At 42.5% G+C, this 19,978-nt stretch overlaps 1 long non-coding RNA gene across 1 annotated transcript; it reads right to left on the bottom strand.

Annotated features, from left to right (window-relative positions):
• Nucleotides 1–245: 245 nt before the first annotated feature.
• On the bottom strand, nt 246–19,725 carry LOC310703032. The gene is made up of 2 exons (XR_014523909.1): nt 19,645–19,725; nt 246–362 (listed from the first exon to the last, which is right to left on the bottom strand). It is a non-coding gene; the product is annotated as an uncharacterized lncRNA (long non-coding RNA).
• Between the last annotated feature and the right edge of the window lie 253 nt (nt 19,726–19,978).

Genomic DNA, 19,978 nt, shown 5'->3' with positions numbered 1-19,978 from the left:
CTTTTCACTACTGGAGGTCAGCGCTAGGGAAAGGTAATGCTTTTTTAATTAGCTGTTGAGCGGATTGAATTTCCTTTGTGTGGGGCTGCAGGCTGCTGTCCTACGAGGCAACGTGTATGAAGAAACCAGTGATCATTTTCACGTGTGATACAAAACAATCCCCTCTTCTTGCACTATCTCTGTCACTTGTGGAAATGTATTCTCGTGGCTTAAATACTGTACAAAAGATGAATCTGATGCATATGTCAAGCAACACAGATTTTATTTCTCATCATAGATTGGTCTAAGCACAAACAGATTTGAGTCCATGTGTGAAAACCAAACAGCCTGTGGGTTTGTATTCAGTTCTTTGGCATCATGTGCTGAAATAAAAACAACAACACAGAATTAGGAATCCTATGAACAACACAACATCTCTTAGGGCCAAAATAAAGCTTCAATCTTTGGAGATAATATAACAATGCTGAAAGCACACGAGAGTTACAGAAGCCAGATGAATGCAGTATTGAACACATATTTGACTGCACTTTAATAGAAAAAAGAAATGTAACTTTAGGACATACAAGCTGTCTGTAATAGTAGTTTCTGCTAGTTAAAACTCCAAAGTTAACAAAAACACTCCTGGTTGACTTGGCAAGCAGCACCAAAGCAACAGTCTTCCTTAGCAGATGCTTCGTTTAGGCCTTAGGACTTTTCGAATCTTCATTCTACATCAAAAGTTCTGAAATTTGATCCTTGTGAACTTCTTTAAGACATAGTACAAAATGTTCAAATCTGCACATTTTAGTACAAATTCCTATCACAGTGTTCCAAAGCAGTTTCCCCTGAAATAATGCATTTTGCACTAATAATGCCATCAGGGCTTTTTCCCCCAGCCAGAACTCACCAGAACTCAGTTCTTGCACCTCTCAAGTGGGCGGCAAAGCTGTTATAAAAGAACATGGGAGGCATTCATGGTGAGTGTTTTCTAAAAATAATAGTACAGCATGGACCAGCTGCATACGAAGGAATTGTGGGAGACACCAGCTGGGGAACCCCCAAGGGAGGAAGGCTCAGAACCTAGGGACAATGTTGAGTGGTTAGAGGGAGAAGACTGCGAAGAGGAGGTGTTGGAAGCTAAAGGGGTAACAGGGCTTAGCGAGTGGGGAGAGTCTGTGGCAGACAGAAGTCCAGAATCAGAGGCAGAAACAGACGCAGGAAGGGAGGGAAGCTGAGAGGCAGAAATGGGTCAGACTTGTGAAGAGGCACAGGTGTCCCCTCCTCCTGCTGTGACAAGCTCCTTTCCCAGAACCAGGAGAGACATGAAGCAGGAGCAAAAAAGACAGGCACACAGACAGAGTCTGGTTGCTTGGAGAAAAGCCTGGAGAGGAGGAGACAAAGAAGGCTATGGGGATGTGGGGATCTTTAGTCTCAGCAATTGATCCATGGGGGCAAGACCTGAGTTGTTGTGCTCATTAGGCCTGACATTCTTGTGCAGATCCTGCAGTGGTACCTCTGGATGAGAACGGGATCCGTTCTAGAGCCCCGTTCGCATCCTGAAGCGAACGCAACCCATGTGCATGCGTCTGCGAGTGTGCGGGTCACGATTCACCGCTTCCGTGCATGCACATGATGAGTGTCTGCGAAAGCAGCGAAACCTGGAAGTAACGCACTCTGTTACTTCCGGGTCGCCGTGGAGCGCAACCCGAAAATATTCATCCCGAAGCATATTTAACCCGAGGTATGACTGTATTTGCTAATAAAGAGTTAGCTCCAGTTTGCTTGGTGTGATTTGCTTTTGGCTCGCTCCTGTCATATTTCCCCATGTGCGCATTTCCCCTAGTATGTGCATTTTTGTACACATTAGTTGGCTGGAGAACTGCATTGCAAAATTTAGAGAAGTATGGTTTGCAAAGAATGGATGTGTTTTGGTTCACATATTGTTTCAGAAAGTGCCAGTGTAATAAGATTTGCCTTTAAATGTAAGCTAAATTAACACACACCCCTTAAATGTACTACCCGCTAGTATTATAGCCAAAAATCAACACTAGATAATATTTAGCACAGCTCTATTGGAAATGAATGTGCTTCCTGAAAGATCTCCTCCTTAAGAGGCAAATCAGCAGAAGACGGCAGCACAGGGACACGTGTTTGGTGTACTTGTTTACAAATGAATGAATCTGAGTAAAAAATAATAATATCCCTAAGTTAAAATTTAGTATGGCCATTGGGGCTAAATAAAGTGTGTTGGGGTTAGGGATGGGAGAGAAATTTGATACCATTTTCATTCATAGCTGAATCTGTCAAATTCACATTTTCCGAAATAATAGGAGATCCGAAACGCCGCCCTCCTTCGAAGTTCACACTTATCCGAATTTTGTGATACCGTTCACCAATCAGCCAGTGTTCACAAAAAATGCACGTCTTAGGTGAAATTGTGCATAGAAATGAATATATTTGTTAAAATAGCATACAAAACACAATATATTAGCAAAATTGCTTGGAAAAATATTACATTAGTCAAAAACTGTGTACATATAAAAATGTGTTAATTAAGAGACCTTCTTATTAAAGTGCTGAAGAATTTTCATGAAGATCTTTTTTTTAATGCAAATTGCTGCAGAAGTGTGGAGAACTGTGTTTTTGACTGGAAAAATGAGAAACCGAGAGAACTGAAAATTGACAGATTCTTCCATACCAAGTTGGGGTACAAAGCTGGTTTCCAGCTCTCTAGTTGATCATCCCTTAGTTATAGACCTAAATTGATGGATGTTTACAGCGAAGGATTTTCTTTGGAGTGCTTATACACACAAAAGAAAGGAAAGAAAGAAGAAAAGTTATTTATGCTAAAGGTACAAGCAAATCTACCCTCGGGCTTCAGGCCTTTTCTTTTGAACTATAAATGCCACGTGTCTTCTTTATATTCTGTGATCACAGAAGAATGCAAGTAATAAGAAATGAGTTTTTAATTTGTCGGCAGTTGTTGTTAGTCCTACTACTGCGATTCCAGCATTTGGGGAGAGGCAGCCAGAGGGTGGGTTCTTCTTTGAAATATCATTGTCTCAAGCTTTCCAGCCCACTTAATTGGCCTGAGGAAAAAGTAGGGGGGTTATGGGCTAAGATTTATAAACAAATAGTCCATTATGCTTCTCATTAGTTGGAAGAATACCTGTATAAGTGGAAGCTGTCAGTTACAATAAGCACCCCCTCTCTTTTTGCTTATATAATAATCCTAGCATTCAAAAGACTAATCACTACACACTGATCTACAAAGCATCTTATTTCCTCATCAAATTTCCCTACTCGGCTTAGCCATGCTTGTCAGCTTCCCAGCGCCCCTTTTCAATAACTGGCTTATTCTTAGCGTCCAGCCAAGAAGCATTCCTAGGAGTAAACCATGGAAGAATGAAGACCTAATTTCTTTATCTCACTCCAGGAGAGATTTCTCCTCACGCTCATGGGAAAGGTCACACAGGTAATTTGGGCTGCTGGTTCACATTAAGAGGAGGAGGCATATATAGCACATTGAGGCCCTTTGTCTAAGAAACCAGAGGGCCACCAAGGATGAAGGAAGGACATTAATGGGCAGCAGTGAAGCAAAGGTTCCCTCCCTTAAAAGAAAATCACTATTTTATTTTTTAAATGAAGGAACTGCATTAAATAGCCTTAAGGTCAAGGGGTTCATTCCCCTCTTCTTTTTAACAGCAGTGAATTAAAACATTTTTATTATAAATGAAATGAAAGCTCTAGAAAGAAAGAAAAATCCTGAAAATTTCTGAGTAACCACATTAGGGACAATCTGGAGGAAACTCTGCCTGCATAAGTCCCATTAAAGTTAGGGAAGGCATGTTCTTATGAGACTGGGAATGTAAGGCAAGGGAATGGAAGTCCACTTCCAATTAGAAATTCAGAACTTATTACACCCATAACACACAGACTTCGGGTAAACTGTGTTTTGGGACTCACAGTTTGCCTAAAGTCCCTGGGTTATGGATGAAATAAGTTCTGTTTTGGAACTCTGGTTTCCAGAAAAATGGGGGAAAGAACAAAAAATGTAGAGCCAGATGTGACCCCCATGGATTGAAATGGCTCTGGTATCCGTACGTATTGTGTGATACAATGCTAGCATTCCTGCAGGGATACATTCTTCACTACTATAATATACAGAACCAGACAGAAAGGGTAGATTTGCCATTATATTCCCAAAGGGAAATAAAGTTGTGATTCCTTTATTTATATTTAAGTATATGTTTGTGGGGAATGTTTTTTTCTTTAATAAATTTGCGCGCGCACACACACACATTGAAATGCTCTAAATATTTATGAAACTAACATAAGTAACTTAATGAAACAGTCCGCTGAAGCAAAGCATAATTGCTCTGGAGAGAATATTTGCAAATCATACCATTATTCTTTCTTTTACTTTAACTGCAATCCTATTGAGTTAAAAGGGACTTACTCCCAGGTAAGTGTGTTGCAATCCCATATAGACTTATCTTATAGTAAGTCTCATTGAACTTAGTGTAACATACTATGCCCATTGGCTGGTTGGGCTCACCCCCTGGGGAATCCCCAGACCCAGACCTGCCTGCCATTAGCTAATCTGCAGACAGGCCTGCCATCCTCCCCAGCTGGCTGCCAGCTGGCTGACAAGGCCCGTGGCCAGGTGGCAATGCCACCTGACCATTTAAGGTAAGGTGACATCTTGGTAGGCATGCTTAGGGTTGTGCTTTTAGGTGTCTATTTGATTTTCATTCTGGAAAATATTTATGGCCAAATTAAATTGTGATTGTGTGTGTGTATTTGTGTGTGTTGGGTATCTCTCACTAATTTAACTTGCAACTATTTTTACCTCACAATAAGAAGTTGGGCATCTCTAGACAGCTGTCTTTTTTGTGGGCTTCAAATGTCAAATCTCATAACCTGTCAACTGCCACATACTGTCAAATATCCATGGCTCCCCATTGTATATTATCTACAAAATGCTGTTCAATGCTATATACCACTGCACATTATGTATTTATTGCTATCAACTATAAAATACTATTAGACATAATATCCCAGTGGTTCATAAGCCATATTCTGAGCAGCCCTTGGTATTTGGAAACTGATCAGAGGCTCCCAAATGGAAAACCAGTAACTGTCACTATTTTGTGAGAAAGGTTTGAGCGCATACCAGAGCTTTAGGTTTGTGCAATTAAAGTGGCTTAAAGGGCTCTGTCAACTTAGTTCAGTAAATCCACACTGAAAAAGAAATGGACTTATTGCAGTTTGGAAAGTGATGGGAAAAGCCGTTGAGAAGTGTGCAATGAGAAAATCACTAACAGGAAGATGTGTAAACACCCTCCAAGCAAATCAGGATGAATGTTCACGATCTTATAAATGCCCTGCAAATAAACCATAGTGAATGCTCAGTAAAGATGGGATATAAACCACTTTGAGGTGGGTTTCTTTAATAATTAAGTGGTATGTGATTTATGTGAAATAAATAAATAAATAAATAAATAAATAAATAAATAAATAATCAAGCCACCAGGTAAGCTTTGTACAGTGGTACCTTGGGTTAAGTACTTAATTCGTTCCTGAGGTCCGTTCTTAACCTGAAGCACCACTTTAGCTAATGGGGCCTCCTGCTGCTGCCGTGCTGCCGGAGCACGATTTCTGTTCTCATCCTGAAGCACTATTACTGGGTTAGCGGAGTCTGTAACCTGAAGCATATGTAACCTGAAGCGTATGTAACCCGAGGTACCACTGTACAAGCAAATGATGATGGACGTTCAATAAGCAGGTCATCTGGAGGAGCCTATTGTGAAGAAACCTTCCCAAATCCTCACCACAACTGCTTCTCTTCTGCAATGCACAGCCTCAGCAGAATGCTGGGAATGTTCTACAGCACATTCTCAGTGGGTGATGGTGTATCAACCTAGAGAATATTCAGCAGTAAGATTTGGCAAAGGAAAATTCTGAGAAGAATTTTCAGCAGCAGATAGATTCATTTCAGCTACAGATTCTTCCCACACAATGGTAGTATCATTCTGTCATCAGCATCACAGAGAAAGCAGGGGGAAAACAGAGGTGTGGCATAATCTCTACTGTATTTCTCAATGCATAGGAATGTAAGAAGAGCTCTGCTGGATCGGACCAAAGACTAATGTAGTCCAACATCCTGTTCTCACACATGGCTAACCAGATGCCTATGAGAAGCCCACAAGCAGCATATGAGGGCAACAGAACTATCCCCACTTCTGTTCCCCAGCAACTGCAGTATATAAGGGGCTGCTGAAATGAACAGAATACTCTATTATTATTTTTAAGAAGAATTTAAAACCAGGGCTTGGAATGGAAGATACCATTTTCATAATTAGATAAGTTAATAATGACTTTTGGTAGGCTGCCTTGCATAGGTAATATTACACTTCAAATGTGAACATTCCAGACAGGACAGTAGGGGAGCTTCAATGCTGCCTGAATAATATTCTGGCCCAAGCGAGGGATTCACAGAAGATTAACACTTTAAGCAAAAGCTCCTGCCTGCAGAGATTCTCTTACATAAAATAGAAGCACCAGTGGTACTGAGAGGAGCAGCAATGTTGAGTGGGGTCCAGTTGCTATGTTACATCAAGAAGAGTTGACTGAGATAGTTGTGCACATAAGAGACTGGTTCCAGATGCTCAGCAGTCTATAGAAAGTTCTCTGCACACTCTCCCTTCTGCTCTTACCACACTCAATCCAGGAATGAGCTCTCATATGAAAACCACAGTCTTTGATATTAAGAATACATTTTATTGCTGGGACTTCCATAAGCACTGGTTCAAACTATGTCCAAGGAAGCTTATTCCTCATGGTCCAGTAAGCTTGCTGACCTCTCATGGGTCCAAACTTTAGAATGGGTGGCAGTGATGCCATTATTATTTCAATAAATGGGTGAGTGTGGGCAGAGGAAGATTTAGGGCAGTACAACCAGTTCCGTTGTCCTGGGTGCTGAGCCTAGGGAGCTCTGCAGGGTGTCACCACTAGGACGTAGTGAGTTGAGCAGAACAGAAAGTGAGAGGCGGGGTAGGTGAATTTTGGCCTTGCACATGGTGCCATTGAAATCTGAAAGACCAAAGTCCACCCCTGGGCATGGGTACCAAGGCCTGGCCCATTTAGGAAGGTCCAATTTCCCCTAATCTGTCTGATTAATCTTTAGTTACATACCTTGGCAAATAACATATTTTGAAGCCTCTGTATCTAGCAAGTCTGTATATTTATTTTCCATTTGTACCTTCATTAGACTAAGCTAGAATATTTTAGTGTGTAAACAACATCAGAATATGTATTTACAACTCTTGAGCTTGGTACGCATAACAATTGCACTGCAGTTTCTCAGACTGAATAGGCTTTTGAAAAATGTCTCCTGTGAACCAAACCAGGACATGAATAGCATATCCAGAGATGTTCTTGATGGCTGCCTCTAAAGTTAAATAATTCCATTCCCCTACAGTGTGAACTTGTTAGGTTTTCTTCTTCTTGAGATATGGTAAGAGGAAGGGTGTGTGTGTGTGTGTTGAATGGGCTCATATTAGTCATATTTTACCTGTTTTATTAATGGTTGCGTATACTTTAGTGCTTCAGTGCCAGCATTTCGGCAATATTCCAACAGCTTGGGCATGCTGGCATCACCAGGCAGAAGAATCTAGTGTTTTGGATGCCCAAAGAGAGCACAAGAATGTCATCGCTTGATCTGTAAGTTGCCGTTGGGTGGCCCTCTCATTGGGAATGATGCATCAATGGTCCTGCGTCATTGTGTAAACCCAGCTGGGCAAAGCTAGCAGGTACAGAAGAAGCTTGCAAAGTAGCATTGCCTCTCACTTAGTCACAAGGCGCTCTCCACCCATCAGTGAAAAGGAGATCACTCCAGGGGCGCTATGGCAATACAGAGGCCACTGGGAACTTTCCCAAATGGAGGGACACACAAATGCAGTAGAGGGAGTGGTAGGCGACTCTCTCAGATTCCTTTTGGCCTTCCTAGTAGTGCTTGCCAAGCCAAAGTAAGCCAAGCAGGAGTCACACTCCATTTTCTCTGCTGCTACATGGAAAGGGTGAAATGGGTAGATAGAATGACTGGGTCTCAGCAAGACCTGCCATGCTGCTTCCATGTTTTCCCTGCTCAGAACCTTTGCCACTGGGCAGGCTTAAAAATCTCACTGCATTAATCACAGCCTCGTTTTCAAAAGCATTGCCGGTGAAGAAATTGCCTGAATGCTGATCTAATTTACCACAAGATTGCACAAGCAGGTTGATTTTCTTCTTCTGGTTTGGGAAGCAAGAACAAAGCAGAGACCCAACACCTACTGCACAGCTTAAAAGCATTCTCACTACTCTCAGACTCTTATCTCTTTCTCAGGTTACTGTAGTTTGTCCCTGTCATGCCACTGCAGTGAGCGCTGAAGCCTGGTGAGATAATACTTGGCCCAGTCCCAGGCAATCATTTTTGAGTAATTCATTTGGGCACCACACACCCAGCCTCCACATTTTCCAGCCAAGGGTACAGTTACCCGTTTCCTTGTTTGCCTTTGGAATGCTGTGGCATAGAATTCAGGCCCAGCCCATCTCCAGCACTGAGCAGGGAGTCCAATGGAATAGAAAACATGTTGCAAGGAAAAGCAGGCTGTGCCTGGGCAGGTTCTTTGGATCATTTCTTATCATGCTAGGTGCAACCTATGTTGCCTTATACTTTAGTACAAGTCATGTGCTCTGAATACAGAGCCACCAAAGCAAAGCCACTTCCAGAGGGGCAGCCAGGTTAATCTGCAGCAACAAAAACAATGAAGAAACTCGTAGCACTTTAAAGCCTAACATTTTTATTATGGATTCAGCTTTTGGAGGTCAAAGCCTGCTTGATCTTGCATCTTATGAGTGGCCTCTGGTCCAGAAAAAACAGTGCCATATTAAATCTGTTGAGTAGGCCAAGAAACCTTGTCGTGATAAATGTACTAGGGTTAAACATGCCACAAGTCTCTGTATATTTTTAATTTTTTTTGTAAATAGGACAAAGGCACACAAGTGATTTGTATATGTATTCCTGCACATACGACAGGCATAGGCAACCTCAGCCCTCCAGATGTTTTGGGACTACAACTCCCATGATCCCTAGCTAACAGGACCAGTGGTCATGGATGATGGGAATTGTAGTCCCAAACATCTGGAGGGCCAAGGTTGCCTATGCCTGACATACAGGCACCACAATCAACATAATGAAGGAGTATCAAAGAGAGTGCATGCATGACTACACCCTCTATTGAAGTGAATGTCCAAAATGATGCAGTATGAAGTACTTCTTGCTTTGGCTTCCAGCCCTTCCATCCCACCTGGTTTTCTGCTTCCCCCCTCCAACAGTCAAGTCAGCAATCTCTAGCTACCAAGCACGCCCATTCCACATTTGGTTTTAGGGGTGGTGGCAGGTGATTCCTCCAAAGAGCATGTACTTCTGAAAACTTTGAGGTTGCCTCAAGCCTGCAGAAATCTCTCTTTTTGTGCATGGACGGCGCCATGTTGACTCCACAAGCAATGGCCCTCACCGAATGAACATCTGAAATAGAGGGAACCAGTGGGGCCTGGCAACAAACATTGCAGTTTGGGATGCTGCTGCTCAGTCTTCTAGTCAAGCAGCTGTGCCTTCTTTCAGGAAAATCCATTCCAATTCTGCTTCCACCTGGGTTTTGTCTCTCCCCCACCCCCAATAATGAGTCAGTATGCCTTGCCTACTGAGCATGCTCAGTCCTCCTTGGGCTTATTGGGGGGGGGGGTCTCATTCAGGTTTTCCTCCCTGAAGTTTTTCATACTACTGAAAACCTTGGGTTTTTCTTTAGCTAATGGATGACTGTCTTATGTGTGCATGTTTAAGTTGCGTAAGATATGGGGTGCTATCTAACTAACTCATCCCAATGGTGCACACATTTCTATTTATGCAACAGAACTTACCCTCATCTCCTCCTTCTGCCCCCCATCTCTTCCGGTTTTCCATCCCACCCCCCAACCCTCCAGAGCAGATTTGGGGAGGGTGCAGGGTGCACATATGGAGGGAGGAGAGGGGAAGTTCTTAAGAATTAACTCATTTCAGCATTTTATCAGAGTGCTAAAGAATAGTCCAAAGGAGGTTTTAATATCACCATGATAGTGTGTTCATAATTTTAGCCATATGAATTTTATCATTATCTCAACTGTTGCCATATTTATACAGAGATATGCGGGATAGGTAATGAGATTTTATTCTGGATTTCTTTTTAATTAGTTTCATTAACCAAGGAACCACTGTTGCTGAAACAGATGTTGTGGTCCATTAATAGCTCTCAGCTGCCTGTGGCAAACTGTGGAGCCATGCATGGAGAACTCAGAACTCAGAAGAGGAACAAGTGTAGTCTGCATGATAACATAAGCGGCAACCTATGAATTATTTTATTTTCTTCCAATTTGTGCATTTTTCATCTGGCTCTTTTTTCCCCTTTGGCATCTTTCTCTCTCACTCACTCTCTGATCCGGCATTTCTGCTGAAATTTGCTGGATTTATTTGACGCAATCTCATCAAGGGAAAATAACATGAACATGAGGCAATCCTCTTTTCTTAAAAACCTAATTTATAACCTCTCCACATAGTTTCATGCAGTATGCCTTTTGCTGTTCCCAAGATAACTCATGCCACAATATTTTGTTTGTGTTCAGGATCTTGGTATAGGCCAATGTGTCCTGTAATTTCCCATAAATTTGTACTGAGAATAGAAGAGACAATCAGAGCCATTCTATGAAGGGTGGAAGAAGAGTCTGTGGCAGACGAACCACTGCTTCCTAAACAGAGCCTTAGCTAGGTGATCTTGTGCCCCTGGCAGAACTGTCCAGATTGCGCCCCCTAGCCATGGAAAATTAGCTCTTCTTTCTGCCTTTCCTCCAACCCCCCCCCCATTCAATTCACCCTCTATTTAAAACCTTTTCTTATGAGGCAATAATTGATATTTTTATTTATAGACATATTTATGGACATATTTTAAGCTGATTTTGCACACACACCCTCACCTGTGCCCCTGGCAGGGGTCCACCTCGCCACCCCCTAGCTATGGCCCTGTTCCTAAACCATGTTAGGCTCACATGGACCAAAGTCAAATATGTAGAGTGGTTTTTTAGCCTCACCTCTGCCCTCTGTTTTTCACTCTTTCTTTTTGTCATGCCCCCATTTGGGTTTCCTGAATGAGTGGGACCTTATACATATGCCAATAAAGGTAAAGTTTGAAAAAGGTAAGGCATTTTGGATACTGTGGTTCAATTAGTGCTATATAGCCAGAAAGAGACAAAGTATTTGCCTCCACTTTTTAAAATCCTTACATACGTTTTTTCCAAAAATGCACTATAATGATCAAAAATTTAACCTATTAAAAAATCTGGACATCTAAATAGCTATTTTTTGTGCAACAGAGAATAGCATCCAAAACACCCAACAAAGTTGATGGTTCTTCTGGGGGAATACGGTGCGAAAGTGAGAGAGGTGTCAGTTGGCAGAATGGAAAGAGGAGGCATTTTTTTGAGGGAGTGGGGTGAAGAAGCAAGGGTGAGATGAGTGCTATCCTGAATGAAGGATAGAAGGGAATCTACAAGCATGAAGGAACTGTCCAAAAGAGGGCAAGGCATTGCCGCCACAAGCCAGCCTGCAGGAGGCAAGAAGGCAAGCGCAGCAACCAGATTCAAATCTGCCACCCCCCCCCAGAGTGCCACTTGAGGAAACTGCTTCAGAAAGGCTCCTGGTAGCACCAGTCATGGCTTTCACACATGCTGGCAATTTTAAAATATAGACACCTTTTAACTTCTTCGCATTCCAGGATAAAAGGACACAAGGAATCACACGACAGCAGTTCTGCAGAAGGGAGAAAACCCCAAGATTCTTGGGATGGAACAGCCTATGCCAGCCTGATGCCTTCCAGATGTTTTGAACCACAACTCCTATTAGCCCCAGCCAGCAACAGCTCCTGGCTGGGGCTGATGGGGCTGGTAGCCTAAAATATCTTGCCAAAAACTGGGATAGAACATTTATTCAAAATAAAATGTTTTCTGGGACCTGATGAGGTTTTTCTCTCTCCTTGAGAGTGCTCAGGGCTAGTAATTAAGCATGAAGTTTAACTGGTTAGCTGGCTAATTATTGATTGATGCTGCCTTGTATGATTTCTTCATAGACACCTGTTTTAGGATTTTATTTGCTGCATTTTATTTTGATTATAGTATTTATCCTTCTCTACTGCACAGTAAAGATACATTTTACTTTGCTATAACAGCAAAGACTTCTGCTGGTATCTTTTTTCACTTGGTGTGTGTGTGTGTGTGTGTGTGTGTGTGTGTTTAAAATCTGTATGCTGTTCCGTTTCCAGTTGCTGGAATCACTAAAACTGCAAATTGCGTGTGACACACATCCTCTCAAGTGTTTTCAAGGACACTTGGTTGTCTTCCATGAATTAAACTCTCACAGTTATAAAAACATTTCGTTGCCAGGCTAATATTTCAGTGCCTTCATAATGCAGAGGGAAAACAGATATGTAAAAATGATTTTCTTCCAGAGATGAAAAGCTGGACTTGTTCGGCTTTTGTAAACTTTACATTGTAGCATGGCTAATGTTTTAAAATGCTGCAAGAAAAGCTTCAGCTTTCTTTGAACCCTATATTGTGAAACAATTTAAATAAATAAAAATAACTGGAAAAAACATCTCGGCTATGCATTTTTGCAAGATATTATGGGAGGGTGTCCTGTTTGTAGTACAACAATGATGTGTACTTCCATTCAAGAAGTGACAGGAGTCTGTACAACCTGGGAGGTTTTCACTCCAAGACAAAAGTGTGGCAGGTTCCTATCTGAGAGAAGATGTTTGCAAATGACACAGCCTTGATAGCACATTCCAAGGAACCTGTAGAGCAGCCTTTCTCAACCTATGGGTCCCCAGATGTCGAACTACAACTCCCATCATCCCTAGCTAGCAAGGCCAGAGCTCAGGGATGATGGGAGTTGTAGTTCAACAACATCTGGGGACCCACAGGTTGAGAACCGCTGCCTAAAGAGATTCATTAACTGTTTTGCCCAAGCCTGTATGGAGTTGGGCCTCACCACCAGCCAGAAGAAGAAGAAGAAGAAGAAGAAGAAGAAGAAGAAGAAGAAGAAGAAGAAGAAGAAGAAGAACATCCTGGGTCAGGACATTGCCAACACTCCATGCACTAGCATTGGTGACCCCACACTCGAGGTGGCAGATGATTTTGTCTCCCTGGGCTCCACCATAACCAGCAACCTCTCCATTGATGCAGAGCTTGACAAGCATTTTGGCAAGGCATCTAAAAGCAATGGCTTGCCTCTCCAAAAGGGTATTTGATGCAAACAACAAATACTCAGAGGAAGGTCTATCAGGCTTGTGTGTTGAACACGCAGCTTCATGGAAGTGAGTAATGGGCAACTTACACCCGCCTCAGTGACACCTCAGTGCCTTCCATCAGGAAGATTTTGAGCATCACATGGCAGGACAGAGTCTCAAACAAAGATGTGCTCTCCCAAGCCCACATTCCCACCATGTTCGCATGGCTTAGTCATGTCCACAGAATGGAAGATGGCAGGATCCCCAAGGACGTGCTCTATGGGGAGCTAGGTTCAGGCACCAGGCCCATTGGCAGACCAACTCTGCACTGCAAAGATGTCTGCAAGCATGACATGAAGGCTGGCGACATAACCCCTGCCGTATCAGAATCCCTTGCAGATGATCACAGTGCCCACATGGACAACTGTTTTGCTGTCTGTCCTGAACGATCTTTGCATTAATCAAAGGTGTCATCTTTCCTATATAGTATTTATATATGTCATGAGAAAATTGAAAAACATGTATGCCTGAGCAAAATCTGGAAAATTCTACTTTGACTTCAGACAGCTCTTGAGACAATAACTATTAAACTATTAACTATTAAACACATTTCTCAAGGATCTGGCGCAAATTGTGTTGTGTCACAATGTATAACACCTGGGACAATTGAACAAACATGTGGTCAAATCCCCAAATCAGTTACAACAGCTATTTTGGCTTCTACACTCTCCCAGACATTCAGCTCCCACCACATTTGCCTAGGCATTTTCTGGATGTTCAGGATTCAATGCTCACATGCCCCATTTTAATGTTATCTAGAAAACGAATACAGCCTACAGACATACATATTTGTGCATTGTGTTCCACATGATTTTCAGCCTGGTTAAAGCTTACACAATAGTTATCTCGCTTTTTATTGTTGTTGTTTTGTTATGAAGTCATGCCCAGAAAGCGAACGGGCAGCTAGGTATCATGTTGCATAAGTGCTCAGTGCCATGTGGAAGACAACGACATGAATCAATAATGCCGTCTGGGAAATGGCTTAGAATAAAATATTGCAGGGGAGAGTACAAAACATCGCCCAGAAGGAGGTTTCGGTGTTGATTAAATATGGCTGCCTCAGCTCTCTTCAGTTCAATGACAGATGAGGAGTGCTTCAAACTTCAGCTTTTGCTTCAGCATATTCTGAACAAGGGGCTACTCAAATTGCAGCGAAAACACATGTTGGCCTGCCCAGGTATGTGAGGATTGTCTGACTGCCTTGGGCTGCCCTCTGAAGGCTGAACTTGTGTACACTGTGAAGAAGAAAACTTCCCTCAGTTTGCTGACTTCTAAACAATCAAATTCAAGCGGACTCCCAGATCTCCTTAAGATATTTTTGTTGAGAGGTCCCAAAACAAACAAAAAGGACAGAATTTAAAACTATATTTGCAAGGGTTTGCAAAGCAAGCAAAAAGCTCAGGAAGAAGAGGACAGGTAATCTAGAAGATTCGGGGTGGGGGTGGGGAGATACCTCACAAAAGAGTATTCTATATGAAAATCATCATAGGAGGTGAGGCCATAAATGAATACTTTAAAACATATGTTTGTGCTGACTATGGCAATAAGCTAAGTTAGGCTTTTCTTATTTCTTCCATGTGTAAGTTTGCTTGGCATTCAAAACATATGGTGCCACTTGGAAAAAGAAATATAACCTGTTTTAGCCCACTACCCTGGGTATACAGCTGAGCCAAAGAACCAAGATTGTTGTAGAAGCCAGTTTGTCTGCTGTTATTGACACCACTTGGGTTGTCAGATCTAAACTAACCATATATTTTAAATCTTGGATACCTGCCTTGTCAATAAATTATCTACCAATATCACTAGGAGAAACAAACCCACTTGCATCCAGCACTAATTACCACAGGACCTGAACTCACAGCTACTATTTTTTAATAAACCAGAGTTTGCTCGTTAATGAATTACATTTAGCATCTCAAGCCTACTAATAAAAATAAATACTGGAGACTGTGTTGGGTCCACAAAATTGAAATAAATACCTCACTGATGCCAATTTTTTTAGTTCTTTAAATTTATCTATCTAACTAACTGTATATTACAATGACTAACAAACCAGATATATTAAATTATTGTAGAAAAACATTTCAGCTTCCACTTTCTTCAGCTGTTTGGATGTGAACCAAAGGAAGCTGTCTTTTTCCTCACTTTCTTCTAAGCACTATTATACTTCTGTGTGTTCCTATTACAGTGGTACCTCGGGTTAAGTACTTAATTTGTTCTGGAGGTCCATTCTTAACCTGAAACTGTTCTTAACCTGAAGCACCACTTTAGCTAATGGGGCCTCCTGCTGCCTCCGCGCCTCTGGAGCACAATTTCTGTTCTCATCCTGAAGCAAAGTTCTTAACCCGAGGTACTATTTCTGGGTTAGCGGAGTCTGTAACCTGAAGCGCCTGTAACCTGAGGTACCACTGTGCTGACAGATGTGAAGCCACATCTGGCTTCAGGGTTTGAGGGTCCCCAGTCAGCCTGGTCTTGATGAGCCCTCCGCTTAATTTGTTCATGGGCAAACTGCTGGTTTGCCTGCCCACTCATGGTGATGATGGTGATGTTAGAGGTGCTGGCAAATGCTAGATGGACAAATGCCAGTTCACAGCAGAAATAATTCAGAAGAACCAGATTGAAGAACATAGTCTAGGCTTTGCATTTATTTCTGAATGGTATCTGCTATTATTTGGGCCTCTACTGCAGTAGCCCAACATCAGACCTATCTGTTGCTCCCTTTAGCTATGCACAGACTGAGTCAAGTACATTTGTAGCTATGCAAGGCTTCCATTTGATCCTAAAAGCTGTTAAGTGCATGCACCATGACATCCATGGCCAGCAGGATCTTACCATGCATGCCCCTAAGTTTCTGGGGACATTCGGCATCATGGAGGCTACATTTTTCATGGTTCCTTGCAACCCTGAATGCCCGTGATGCAGTGAGGAAAGCTCTGGGATGTTGAAATGCATCCATTTGAGGTCAGCCCTGATTCTAAAGCAAATTAGGCCCAATCCTATATAGATCCAGGGAAGACCTGTTATTCTGGTGTACAATAACCTCCTTCAAATTTGGGAGTCTGTCCTATATATATATATTTAAATGATATGTAAATTAGTAAGAGCACCAGATATCTTTGTTTCACATTATATAATTTCTGCATAGGAATTTTCATTCAAGTTAACATGTAACATTGAGCTCAAAGCAAGCCACAGTTGAACTACTGTAGACACTTTGTTGTTGTTGTTTAGTCGTTTAGTCGTGTCTGACTCTTCGTGACCCCATGGACCAGAGCACGCCAGGCACTCCTGTCTTCCACTGCCTCCCACAGTTTGGTCAGACTCGTGTTTGTAGCTTCGAGAACACTGTCCAACCATCTCATCCTCTGTCGTCCCTTTCTCCTTGTGCCCTCAATCTTTCCCAACATCAGGGTCTTTTCCAGGGAGTCTTCTCTTCTCATGAGGTGGCCAAAGTATTGGAGCCTCAGCTTCACGATCTGTCCTTCCACTGAGCACTCAGGGCTGGTTTCCTTAAGAATGGATAGGTTTGATCTTCTTGCAGTCCATGGGACTCTCAAGAGTCTCCTCCAGCACCATAATTAAAGAGCATCAATTCTTTGGCGACTGTAGACACTACAGGCTTGTTAATATCAGTTCTGAAAACTGAAGGAAAGTGCTGTCCTCCTTACAAGTTTCTTGTGGACATCTGGTTGACCACTGTGGGTATAGGATGCTGTGCTACATGGGCCACTAGCCTGATCCAGCAGAGGTATTATGATGTTCTTATGTGGTGATCAAAGATGCAAGAAGCTGTGTTATACGGAGGTAGCCTGATAACCCATCTTAACTAGTACTGCGAGCTGTTCTCCATAGTCCATGGCGCCACCAACATGCTATGTCAATCAATCAGTCAATGTCAGTTCTTTCACCAAGCTGTATTAGCTATGGAATCATTTTAAAACACTGTGTGCACATTGCTGGTTTCTCCATAGTTTATAGATGGCTTATTGGAAGTCTTTAGCAGGAACTGTAAAGACAACAGAGATAGTGCCCAATATTCAAACCTAAACCTCTAAAGAACCAGTGCTGGTTCTTTAGTTCATTGAAGTATCCACAGTACTCTGGCTGTATTGAAACAAGGACACACTGAAGGGAATTTCTGACCGGACACAGCTTGCTGCAACATGTGCCTATATGGTGGGAGTCTCATATCTTCAGGTTGTGACATATGAAGCAGCTCTTCGTATCTTATAGTGACTTATTATTTGATTGCTCAGAAAACACAGGAGTCTTTTGCCTGATATTACCGGATGTGAGTACTGACAAGATTTGATGGATTGGACTTGCTGTAATTATTAATATGATCATCTCCTGGATGCAACATGTAAAAGTGGAAATCCTTTGGCCCCAGTAATCCTGTGACCACCAACATGAGATGGAAGGAAATGTTGCCATATTGTCACTGATATTCTGTTGTATCATATTTTACTTCCTTCCTCATAAGGAGAGCAAATCTGTCTATGTATTGCTGCCTAGATAAAAGGCATGCTACACTTCAAAGCAGCTGAAGTAAACAGTAACATTTCCCTCAATGGACATAGGAGCTAACTGTGAGTAATAGAATTACCAGGTCAAAACTGGCCACTTTCTTTTGTCTTGAATTTATGAATCCCATGGGCGAAAATGAGCATTTGACAGGTCACTATGACTCCCCATCGGAATTATTTAGTGAATCTGGTCTCATTCAGAAATACAAAGGTTTCATCTGTGCCACCCTCCCCCAACCTGTCACCCTCCAGAGGTTTTGGACTACAACTCCCATCTGTATGCTAGCTGGGGATGATGAGAGTTGTAGTCCAAAACTAACGGACAATACCTGGTTGAAGAAGGCTGATCTTTGCAGTGCATGGTGTGATAAAGCTTTTCAAACTGGTTTTCTTTCCCCACGCCCAATTGATGTCCTCGACAAACCCTTTTGCTTATTTATTATTTCCTGTCTGGGTTGCTGTGTTTTTGGTGAAAATAAAGATGAAGATTTGGTTTTTTTAGAAGATAGAACCATTGTGTCTCTTACTTCCATAGCATCTGAATAATATTGCAGCTCCATTGACCATACACTTGCCACCATATGTACTAAGAGTTCTGTGTCATGCTGGCAAGTCCTGGATTTGTGTGTGTGTGTATGTGTGTCTATGATAAGGAGACCAGTATAGAATTTCTGTGCGCCCCAAACACTTCTAAGATGCTTCCGCTATCAAGGGGAAATATGTGCACCATATGTGTGACACACACACACACACACACACACACACACACACACACACACACACAACATATAGTTTATTGGTCAGCCTTCTTCCAGTTTCCATCAGACAAACAGCAGAGCCAAACAGGATTCATACCAAAGCCACCAGCATACATCTGGGTAGCCTGAGCAGTCTTCCCCAGTATGAACTGTGGGCAGGAATTTTCAGGAGGTGGCTAGTGAGTAGGTGCTGGGGTGCTTAATCCTTCATGCATTCACCACTTTTTCTTTTTAGCCCAAATGTTTTGCCCTGCAGGGAGGAAGCAGCAGGTGGGCGGGGGTTAAGCAGACCATCCTGTCCACTGCCCTGCCCTACTATCACTGCTTTACAGCAGAGATGGGCAGCCAGGATTTCCAAATATGCATCTGCCCCCCTACAGCATCAGCAGACGTGGTTCTTTTCTTGTACCCCCACCTGGCTTCTTCCAGCTATTCCTCTGACATTACCGAACTGGCTTAGAATGGCTCTGCTGGGAAAATGTTCCACTGGCAGAATTGGGGTGTGCTGTCAGCGTCATGCGCCATTGTGGCAGTTGTCTCTGGCATCCCACCATCATAGTGAGGCTTTGGCTGAATCCTATAGCTCCTCAGCCAGCCAATCTTCAGTAATAGATCATGCATTTTGTGTCCGTGTTCCTCCCCTCCCCAAAAGCCACACACCAAGAAAGTCTTGTCATGCAGAAAAGCATCTCTAACTTTCTCACTGGCACCGCTGACCAATTTTGTTCTAAGTGGCAAAATTTTGAATCGTAAATATGAAAAAATAGCACGAAAAGTTTCTCTAAATTACCATTTTTCAATTGCTTCCACCCCCTTCAAGTCACTTCCTGCTGTCTCCCACCCCCCTCAGTATTTCTCTCTCTCTCTCTCTCCCCTCTGCTTTTTAAAAAATACAATTTTCTTTCAAGTCCTCTACAGTTACAGTGTTTCGGCCATCAAAGTCCCCTCCCAGCCATTTTCATTTACCTTGTGACTCTGACCCTTTGTGAGGCTGAGCATTTTCAGAGTAAACTGATCCTGAAGGTCCCCAAGGATGTTATTCTCATTTATTCACTCAGCCCTTTGAATGGAACGGCCTGCATTTGGCAGTGGTTCAGCAGAGTCAGATTCAAAGAACACACTATCCTCCAATCTCTCCCTCCCTCCCTCCCTCCGTTTCTTCCTTTGCAAAAATAAAGATTTTTTTTAAAAAAAATACAATTGTAGGCTTTTTCTGATATAAGGCACAAGGTTTGTGAAGGAGCGTTAATAGATGTCAATCATTTAACACGCCGCATTTCATTCATAGCTGCCGGTGGAC

Source organism: Podarcis liolepis, assembly GCF_965112155.1.
Source record: "Podarcis liolepis genome assembly, chromosome: 3".
NCBI lineage: Eukaryota > Metazoa > Chordata > Lepidosauria > Squamata > Lacertidae > Podarcis > Podarcis liolepis.
The sequence above is the reverse complement of the archived record's forward strand: the minus strand, read 5'-3'. Positions and strand labels throughout refer to the sequence as shown.